Source organism: Lissotriton vulgaris, chromosome 10 (assembly GCF_964263255.1).
Source record: "Lissotriton vulgaris chromosome 10, aLisVul1.2, whole genome shotgun sequence".
Taxonomy (NCBI): Eukaryota; Metazoa; Chordata; class Amphibia; order Caudata; family Salamandridae; genus Lissotriton; species Lissotriton vulgaris.
In genome coordinates this window covers 69,317,305-69,327,465 of record NC_141698.1, presented here as the reverse complement: position 1 = coordinate 69,327,465, position 10,161 = coordinate 69,317,305, and the positions used below count along the sequence as shown (strand labels likewise).

At 44.8% G+C, this 10,161-nt stretch overlaps 1 pseudogene; it reads left to right on the top strand.

Annotated features, from left to right (window-relative positions):
• Positions 1–2,213: 2,213 nt before the first annotated feature.
• LOC147684676 (NEDD4 family-interacting protein 1 pseudogene) lies at positions 2,214–3,022 on the top strand (annotated as a pseudogene).
• Positions 3,023–10,161: the final 7,139 nt, after the last annotated feature.

Sequence of the window (10,161 nt, the reverse complement as noted above, 5' to 3'; positions counted from 1 at the left end):
CGCGCCACAGAGGGGTCTCTCTTCTTTTTGTGTGGGTAATAGTTCTCTGACAGCAGAGATAACCGAGGCTCTGCTGTGAGAACCTGGTTGTCCCCCATTCAAATCAAATCAAAACTTCTGTATTCGTTTTTTTTTCCAAGTACAAAAACCATAAAAGCACATTCAGTATAAAATTTTCTTGACATTTCGACGCAGTAAAATACAATTTATATTAAAATTTATAATACCAATTTAAAATTTTTGCATCCTAAGCGTGATTCAGATATTTTTTTACTTTTTGACTTTTTAGTTCATTTGGTCATTCTAAATTACCACTATGAAGGACAATACACTTCAGGAATTTCGTGATGAGGTTTACCAGCCATTGTTCGTCTCTAAATGAGGTGGGAGGGTTGCGGGTTTTAGGGGTCGGAACCCCACTGATTTATGGCGGTGCAGGGCGTGCACTTCACCAGTCTACACAAGCCTTTCTCTGCGCCAAACGCAAGGGAGGCCCTTACTACTTCCACGTATTTCAACAATATTCACAGTCAGAAGTGGGTTTTTAAAATCACCTGTGGCACTTGGTTAAACCCTTCTGGCATTACTAACCTATTTTTAGCTTTCGTCTTGTCGTGAATGTCTCCAGTCCACAATAAAACATTATTGCCTGGTTGTTGGCACTCAGAGCTGGTTGGCTGTTGACCCTGTGAGACATGAAGAGATAACAAGAATTCTCTCCTCCAGACTATTGCTCTCTGTTCCTTGGCTCAGATCTCCCGGAAGTGAGGATTAATTCAACGACCTTGTGCTCCCAGTCACATGGGGTCTAATGTAAGCGGGACTTAGGCAGCTCCCTGGGGGGCGAAAACCATGTTGGTGCCAGCAGAGAAGGGTGCTGTCCTCTGTCCCCATGTACTAGAAATGCTGAAGACCGTGTCATGACATGGCAGAGTAAAAGTGGAGATTGCAGAGTAAAAGTGGAGATTTGCAGAGTAAAAGTGGAGATTTGCAGAGTAAAATTGAGGATTTGCAGAGTAAAAGTGGAGATTGCAGAGTAAAAGTGGAGATTGCAGAGTAAAAGTGGAGATTTGCAGAGTAAAATTGAGGATTTGCAGAGTAAAAGTGGAGATTGCAGAGTAAAAGTGGAGATTTGCAGAGTAAAAGTGGAGATTTGCAGAGTAAAAGTGGAGATTTGCAGAGTGAAAGTGGAGATTTGCGGAGTAAAATTGAGGATTTGCAGAGTAAAAGTGGAGATTTGCAGAGTAAAATTGAGGATTTGCATAATAAAAGTGGAGATTGCAGAGTAAAATTGAGGATTTGCAGAATAAAAGTGGAGATTGCAGAGTAAAATTGAGGATTTGCAGAATAAAAGTGGAGATTGCAGAGTAAGGCCTACACGAAAAGATGACAGAACGAGGATTCACCAGGCTGCCAGAGAATGAATGCCTTCGCATTCTAAGCATAGGGCTTTTAAGCAGGATGACAAATTCTAGGCATGACAGACCCAGGTTCTCATATTCTATGCACCCATACCACCCTCCTCGAAAGTCAAGAGGGCACAAGCTCACTTCTGGGGCCAGCAAAATCCATTGGACTGTCGCTCGTGCTAACAGATATTGGGGAATTGTTTGGTGTTTGCTTCCAGGGAAACCCGGCAGCGTGCAGACGTAGTGGGGCATTTACTCTAAAGCTTTTTCAAAGATGTCTTGGGAAGTAATGTCTCCTGCCATAAATCAATGTGGGTGGATACTGAGCGCTCTTGCCCATCGCTTTGATACATAATCCAACTCAAATCTGGAATCAAGGATAAAGACTAAGGGTTTAGTAGGTGTTACAATATTTTGGCCAGATTTGAATTCCTGAAGATAGACATCAGGACTTGTAACCTTTGTTTTGTTTAGGGACCCTTAACCCCTTATTTTATTTAACGGAAAAGAAAGAGAAATTCAGTTGTTCATTGGATTGCGTTTCCATTTGCTGCTGCTGGCCGCCTCTGACACGTCTGCTGAGGCAGGCAGCGAAGTTGCCTTACAGAAGAGGAGGGTGGTAGTATTTTGCTCCATTGAGCAACAGAGAGAGGAAGGGGGAGGCGGAAGGTCGTGACTGTAATACACAGACAGAACCACGACCCGAGCCCCCCAGCGGCGGGGCTTCCCCATTCCCAGTACCCCCTCCAGGGAAGGAGACCCTCGGCGGCCGGAGCGCTTTTAAGGGCGGATTGTCCCGATTGTTGCCTCTCCCGCGGCTGCCCGTGAGCGCTTTCGACTCCAGCACCGTCATGGCGGATCCCAGCAGCAGCGGCCGATACCAGCAGTTACAGAATGAAGAGGAGCCAGGAACCGATGCCCTACCGCCACACAGCAGTCTTACCGGAGAGAATGGAGCATTTTTCGATTATAAAGACGAGTCTGGCTTTCCAAAACCACCTTCGTTCAATGTTGCAACCTCACTCCCAAGTTATGATGAAGCTGAACGAAACAAGATTGAAGCCGCTGTCCCTCTGGGTCCTGGGAGAGAGGATGACTCTGTTGCTCGGGATAATTTTGATGATGCTGATCAGCTGAGGACAGGCATGGATGGGATTTTCATGTTGACGTTCTTCATGGCATTCCTCTTCAACTGGATTGGGTTTTTCCTCTCCTCCTGCCTCACCACCTCAGCTGCCGGACGATATGGGGCAACATCTGGATTTGGCCTCTCACTCATCAAGTGGATTCTGATTGTTCGGTTTCCCACCTACTTCCCTGGATATTTCGATGGCCAGCACTGGCTCTGGTGGGTTTTCCTTGTGTTTGGTTTTGTACTCTTCCTCAGAGGATTCATCAACTATGCAAAAGTCCGTAAGATGCCAGATACATTTTCAACTCTCCCCAGGACCAGGGTCCTCCTACTCAAGAACATTTCTGGGCCAGGCCTTCCTGTATTTATGAATTCAACGTCAAGCGGCAACCGGACGCCTGCAGGAAGTGTTAAAAAGCTCGGTGCGAAAAAGGAAACAGAAGATCAATTGCTTTACAAAGAACTTATTAAAACTATCTAAAATAAAGTACTGTTGTAGAAAAATAGTTATTTATATTTGTTTCAAGGTATACAATTTTAATAGTTCACGTAAAAAAATCTGTATACAATGCATCGTTGGTGGCTACTGTCTGAAAAAGCTATTGCAATCAACTCTGTGATGTACTAAATTAATATTAAATGCCTTACATTATTTTGTAGTCAATTCAAAAAGTCTTTATTTCGATTTTTTTTTCAATCATAAAAGAAAGTTACAGCCTTGGGCATTCTCAATTTTTTTTTTTACAATTTTGTAGTCATTTGGTAGCATGGAATATGCGCCCGCGGCCAGTAGGGATCAGTCTTGCTTTAATTTTTCTTCATACTAAAATTACGGTGGAAAACTCAATATTTTATTGTAAAAAAAACCAAAAAAAAACGTATGAGGCTATCAGCCTTTCAAGAAGGGATGTCAGGGGTGCGGGTCACGGAATATGGAAAATACTTATTGTTATAGCGTAACTGACACTAAACGCGTGCTGTGAAAGAGTACAGTCTGTGTTGCACCCCAAAGTAAATTTAGGGTGGCTAATTGACGTTCTTGTGGTAGGGTTTTGGTTGGCATCGTGGAAGGATTGTCCAGTGCAGCCCGTGGTGTTTTTGTGAGCCACGTTTCTGCTAACTGTGAAAATGGTCACCTTAACTTGAATATAGCAACACAACGTGCTCAACCAGCTGCGACTGAGAAACCAGAGCCTCCGACGAGGACATAGATGAGGGACAGTGACTGAATGCCAGGTGAGCTGTGCTGAGGGATGCACAGTGACGTCATTAAGCTGTGACACACTTTAATTTTATTGGACGGGACTTCCGCTGAGACCTGTATATTTTCAAGCAGGAAATACCATTTCACACCCTGAAAGTGCAGTAATCTATTTGAAGAAAATGGCTCAAGAGATCACCCTCCTAACAGAGAGCCATCATGTGTGGATATCCTTGTTCTGTTTGTTTGCTAGGCTTCTGAGACGAATTCCTAATATAAATGTTCTTTTGCTTTTTAAAACTTGTGCATTATAAGTGTAAACTGGCATGCACTTTGTGCTTTCTGCCAAGAGGCATTTCACTCTGGAGTTTTACTATGTTAAAACTGTAAATATAGGACAACATTAATAAATGTCTCTAAAGTAGTAGTTTACATGTCTCTGTGCCATCCGTGCCTGTACCTTGAACGGGAAGGTGTGCAAAGATTGAATCGATTTTTCACAGTGCATCCTTGGGTAAAGCCTAGGGTCATTAGCACATTGGTAAAGGAAATCACACACTTGATCAGCATATTGTCAAGAGATTCAACATATAGGCTGATGAGTTAAAGGGCTAATATAAACTAGTATAGATCCATGGGGACCCCCACATGGATCTACAGAGGGTTCAGGTAGACTTTCTCCAATCTTGACCTCATGGAATCTTTACCTGGTAAGTCTTAAACCAGCAGATAATGTGTCACCAATCCCTAATTTATTGTTGAGAATTAAGATTTGTGCTATGATCTAGCATTTTGTAAGCTGCTGATTGAGTCAGACGGTCTAATAGGAATGACCATTGTCAAAGATCTGCACAGTATCCACCACAATTCTGGAGAGATAGCAATGCTGTGCCCACTACGGAAATCGAATAGAAAGTCGCTCAGCAGATGATTTTTCTCGCTGTAGTCAACAAATTGATTTGCAGCATATCTTTCAATAATATTAAGTAGAAAAAGAGGTCCACGTATTGATGGTAATTTTCACGCCAACTCATGATTAGCATTGGTCTTTTTAATGAGAAGGGAAACATGACTCATCTTACATATCTTTTTCGGACGAACGCTTTAATATAACCTAGCTAGTGATGGATTACAGATGTTTATGTTCCATGGCAACAGATGGCACAATAGGGACAGGTAAGTAATAGGATGGACTTGTATCTGAGACTGCCTAACCAAGGATGAATGAAGAGAGGGAAATGAATTCATTCCATGGAGTGGAAAGTTGTTTGTAATCAATAGATATCATTATGAAACGGAAATAGGGTGGAGTCTGATGCCCAGCATTTAGTGAGAGAGGTGGGCAGTAAAATCATTGCATCCAGAGTCGGGCAGTGTCATCTTAGACAAGGTGGTCTCAGTCACCAATGTTGATAAGGTTATAGAAGAAAGCGGAGACAAGGGAAGTTTCAGGGTACTTGAATCTTTTAGCACAAGCACATGAGGAAGTAAGAAGTACAAGCTATAGAAAAGGGAGTCCGCTTGTGATTTGACCAACCCACTGATACAGAATCACATAGTTACATATTTTTGTCGTAATATTGCTAAGCAAATAATGCAACTTTTGTTGAGGCTTGGTGTTGGAGAAAATATTTCTCATGTAGAGAATGTTATATGTACACCATTATTACTTATTTGATCATTCCTAGATGACCTATGCATATGATCTTCAAGCCATGTCATATGATTCTAATGCTTCTGCACAAAGCTATACAATATTCTGTACAATACTTGGGTTTGTTATTGGTATCTAATTTTTACAATAGTGTGTCCACCTTTCATGTATACACTACACATTTGAGCATACAAAAATCCCCCCTTGGCCAGTTCCTAACGAGCGTTATGAGGCAAGACGACCGAACGGACTTGGAAAAATAACACAGCAAGGTACGTTTAGCAAGCAATGAACATCATAGGAGGCGAGTGCTGCCTATGTAAACAAACTGTATCTCTCTGGGTTGAGCACCGGTAGCCAGTAGTTAAAATAAAATGCTAATGTTAGTGTGAAATAGCAGAGTGAGATTACTGCCGATAACACTAAGTTCGACTTGGAGTTTGTTTTCACTGGGTAGGACACCTGTTTTTTTTATCAGGCTGGGTCTGGGACATTAAATAAATACTTGACACGGCACATTGGTAAAATGTGGTTAACAGTTGGGGGTTGTTTATAATACATTCATAGCTTCATCGCTGACTGGCATGTGACGTTTTTATACATATGTCAGAAAATATGGCTATAATTAGAGATAGAGGATACATAGGAAAGGGATTGGAAATAGGGGATCGTATAACAATGAGCAAGGTAGAACATTATATGATTGAATATCAATACATAGTTTTTCCATTATAGACTGCAGCTACCAAGGAAGAGAGGAATTAAATCGATTTGAAAAAGGCATCACATTAAAAAGGATTGAAAAGTACACCTCACCGTTTTAAATAACAGGTCAGTTTACAAATGTAATTTTGGGTAATTTATATGCAAACAATAGGTATACAGGGCAATATGATTTAGTTTGAATTTACCCTGTTTAGGACGTCTCTTCAAGAAAGTTATACCACGAATCGCTTGCCTCCCCTCTGCAACTGGAGACAAGGAACATTACCTGTGTGAGGTACCCATGATATAACTCGGGGGTAAGAATGCTTTTCATGTTAGTACTTAGGCCCATCAATTAAACAAAGTTACATATAGATGTTCCAACTCTTACAGTTCCCTTCTCCCTTTTAGGTTTTATTTTCTCACTAAATTGACTTTGAAGATAAACTTATATTTATCTATAAAAGAATCCAGATAGTTCAGGCTACCATCAGAATTTAAGGTGAGATTATAACTGTTAATAACCTCTGTATTTTGTGACATGTCTGTAGTCACCCTAATAGTACCCATGCTATGCCCCTTAGTGTCCCTGACTGCTAACAACTAAGTCCAAGTACTTATTAGTATCTCAACTCATTAGGAACTTCACAAACCCTGAGAATATAATACCTTTCCTTACTCAGCCACCTTATGTGTAATGTGGTGTTTCACAGCCGATGTAAAAATGTAATTGTGGCATTAAATGTTGGTGATTTAATCACTTGTCCTTCTTTTTAGGTTTTGCCTCGCCAAAAAGATGCGCTCTGCGCATCTTTTTCGCGCAGGCGAAAACCTGATGAGAACTGTAGTGTGCTTTGGGTCGGCCCTCGTCATTCATTGGCTGGCTCCGTAAATGGAGCCTAGCCATTGGATGAGGGGCCTGTCCGTCAATGCCGGACCAGACACGGGGGCGTTCCTGACATTCTTTGGCTTTTGCCGACGTCACGCGACGCCGGGAACGCCCCCGAGTCTGGTCCGGCATTGCCGGCACTTCTGCGTCTCTCCTCCCCCGTTTCCCGCCCCGTGACTGGCCGGCCGGCCAATCCTAGCGCGGCCGGCCGGAAGTGCCCGCCCCCCGCAGCCCGGGGGAAGAAGGAAGACGGCAAGAAGTATGGCGGCGCCCGCGGGGCTCCCGTGGCCTGGAGGGAACCCCGGGAGATGCGGAGGACGTTGCCGGTCTCCCATGCCGAAGAGGGAGACCGGAGAAGTGCCAGAGAGATTGTCGACGTTGCCGGTCTCCCATGCCGAAGAGGGAGACCGGAGAAGTGCCGCCGTCGCAAGGTGCAGGTGAGTCGATTTTTTTTTTTTTTCCCTCCTCTCTTCCCCTGCCTTCCTGCCCCAACCTCTCTCCCCCTGTCTCCTACCTTCACTCGTCGCTCGTCATGTCCTCCCGCAGACCTGACCCCGGCGGCACCGGGATCGGAATCCGCAGGGTTAAAAGGTGAACTTGCGGTAAACCTGCCCCCTCCACGGCCGGGCATTAAACATTCACGGCCATCTGAGCGGGAGGCTGTCTCGGAGCGGCGCTGTCTCCTGCCAGACCCGGTCTCGGCCACTCTCCGTTTCACCGATGCCCTGCCAGGAACCTCGTTAACGGCTTCACTCCTTGCCAGGCACAGCAGCTCCTGGTTGATGCTCGGTGGATCAATGCACCGGCTACTGCCAGTGCAACCTCCACGGGAAACGACCCCCATCTCGGCAATTCAAGAGGGCGGGCGGGGTAACGCACAACATGCAGGGCTCTCGGTCTAACGGGAGCTCGCAGGGTCCGATCCGATTCGGATAACTTGGGCCTGATATATATAAAGGGATCACTCTGGTGCGTTGATAAATCTATAGGGATCACTCTAGTGCGTTGATAAATCTATAGGGATCTTTGTGAAACCTATAAGTTAAAGGTTACATTTCTGGTGAAATAGATTAGCGGGTTAATGCACAACCTGCCGTCGCAATGTGTATATGCTGTGCATCTGTAAGGGCCAATCAGATTAACATAGCTCAGTGTGACAATATACCTGTTGTCGGAGCTGCGAGTCACCTACAGGTTACGGCCCACACCCTTGGAGAGGGAGCCCACGAGGTGGCGCATTAACCCGTCGGGCAGGTGCGTGTGTCTAACCTGCAAGTCCCAGAGTTTATAAGTCCAGAAAACAGCTCGTGCGCAGACCTGCTTTTGGCCCAAAGTTAAAAATATATATATAAATGGGGAGCGCGTGTTGGTCACTGGACACCCAGAAATTGGATGCTTTAAAACCAAAGTTAGAAGCAAGACCTTACCTCACCTTGCCGACGTCACAATCATCTGCAGTCCGGTCCGGACCCCGTCGGTTGTTAACCTGCTGGGCATCACCCCTGCACAGCAAGTGGCGTCGCTCCACCCGTCCTGCTCCGGTCTGCTCCAACACTCCGTGTAAACATCACCTGCTAGAGGTGCACCTTCGGAAATTACAGAAGGGGCATGGCCAGTGAGCATGAGGTCATTAGGGAAGACGCAAGCGTTTCAAGGACGACCCTCCCCTTTTGTCTTTCTCAGTCATACACTACGTGGCGGCTTTTACACTCCTCGGGCTCTGCAGTAGCCTGGCTGTTATGTCATAAACGAAGAATACCTTTTTACAGTGGCCGTTTGTAATGCAATGGGCTGAGCACGCTACATTCTAATGACTGATGTCATAGGCTTAGAATGCTACATTCCAATGACTTGTGATGTCATAGCTTACAACCCTGCATTACACTGGCTATGTGAGGTCAGACTAACAGTGTACCGCCGACTGGCTGTGATGTTCTAGGCTTAGAGCGCTCCCTTCCAACTGTTTGTGATTTGATGAGTTTAGAATTAATCATTCCATTGGCGGCTTGTGATGTCATCAGGTTAGAACGCTTAAATGTAATGATTGTTTGTGATGTCATGAGGTTAGACCGCGTCACTCCAACAGCTGTTTGTGATGTCATGAGCTTAGAACGGTGCATGTCACCGGCTGTTTGTGATGTCATTAGATTTGAACGCTTCATTGTAATGCTTGTTTGTGATGTCACGATCTTAACATGCTCCATTACAACTGGTGCTTGTGATGTCACGAGCTTAGACCGCCTAATACCCACGCCTGTTTGTGATGTCATATGCTTAGAACAATGCCCTCCATTGCTGTTGGAGATGTCAGAGGAGGTGCGTGGTGTATTGTACCGGCAGTTGGGTATTACCCAGACGAAACGTTGCATTACTTCGTTTGTGAGGTCATAGCGGCGCTCCCGCAACTTTCACAGCGTGTAAGGTCAGAGAGAACAATACACTGTACTGGCTATTTTTTACTTCAGTTGGGGCATGTACATCCCACAAACAGCTGAGGATGGCAAGGGAAAGGGCAATCTCCATGCACCTCACTAGAGACACATGCTTAAATCTGGGGCTCTCTGTTACCACAGGCTCCCTGTGATGCAGAGTGCAGAATGCGCCGAGTGCAGGTTGTGAGTGTGCAGAGTAGTGAGTGCGCAGAGTGCAGAATGCGCTGAGTGCAGATTGTGAAGTTGTGAGTGTGCAGAGTAGTGAGTGTGCAGATTGTGAAGTTGTGAGTGCACAGAGTAATGAGTGCGCAGAGTGCAGAATGCGCCGAGTGCAGATTGTGAAGTTGTGAGTGCGAAGAGCAGTGAGTGCGCAGAGTGCAGATTGTGAAGTTGTGAGTGCCCAGAGTGTGAAGTTGTGAGTGCGCATAGTAGAGAGTGCGCAGAGTAGAGAGTGACTGCAGAGATTAAGCTAATGGCAATGTAAATGACAATGCCATTTATTTATCTGTTTTCAAAACCAACACAAATACAAATTGTCATTTACAATGCCAATAGCTCTAATTTTTCCAAAGGCAAAACCATTGCATTGTAAATGCTTGTTAGTTTAAGGCATGGGTATATTATATTTTGTTTGTAATTTCAGGTACCCTGCACACACTTACGGAAGAGAGAGTCAATACTCTCTCTTGTCTGGTCCTGAGGAAGGTGGTTTCAATCCACCGAAACGCGCGTAGACCTG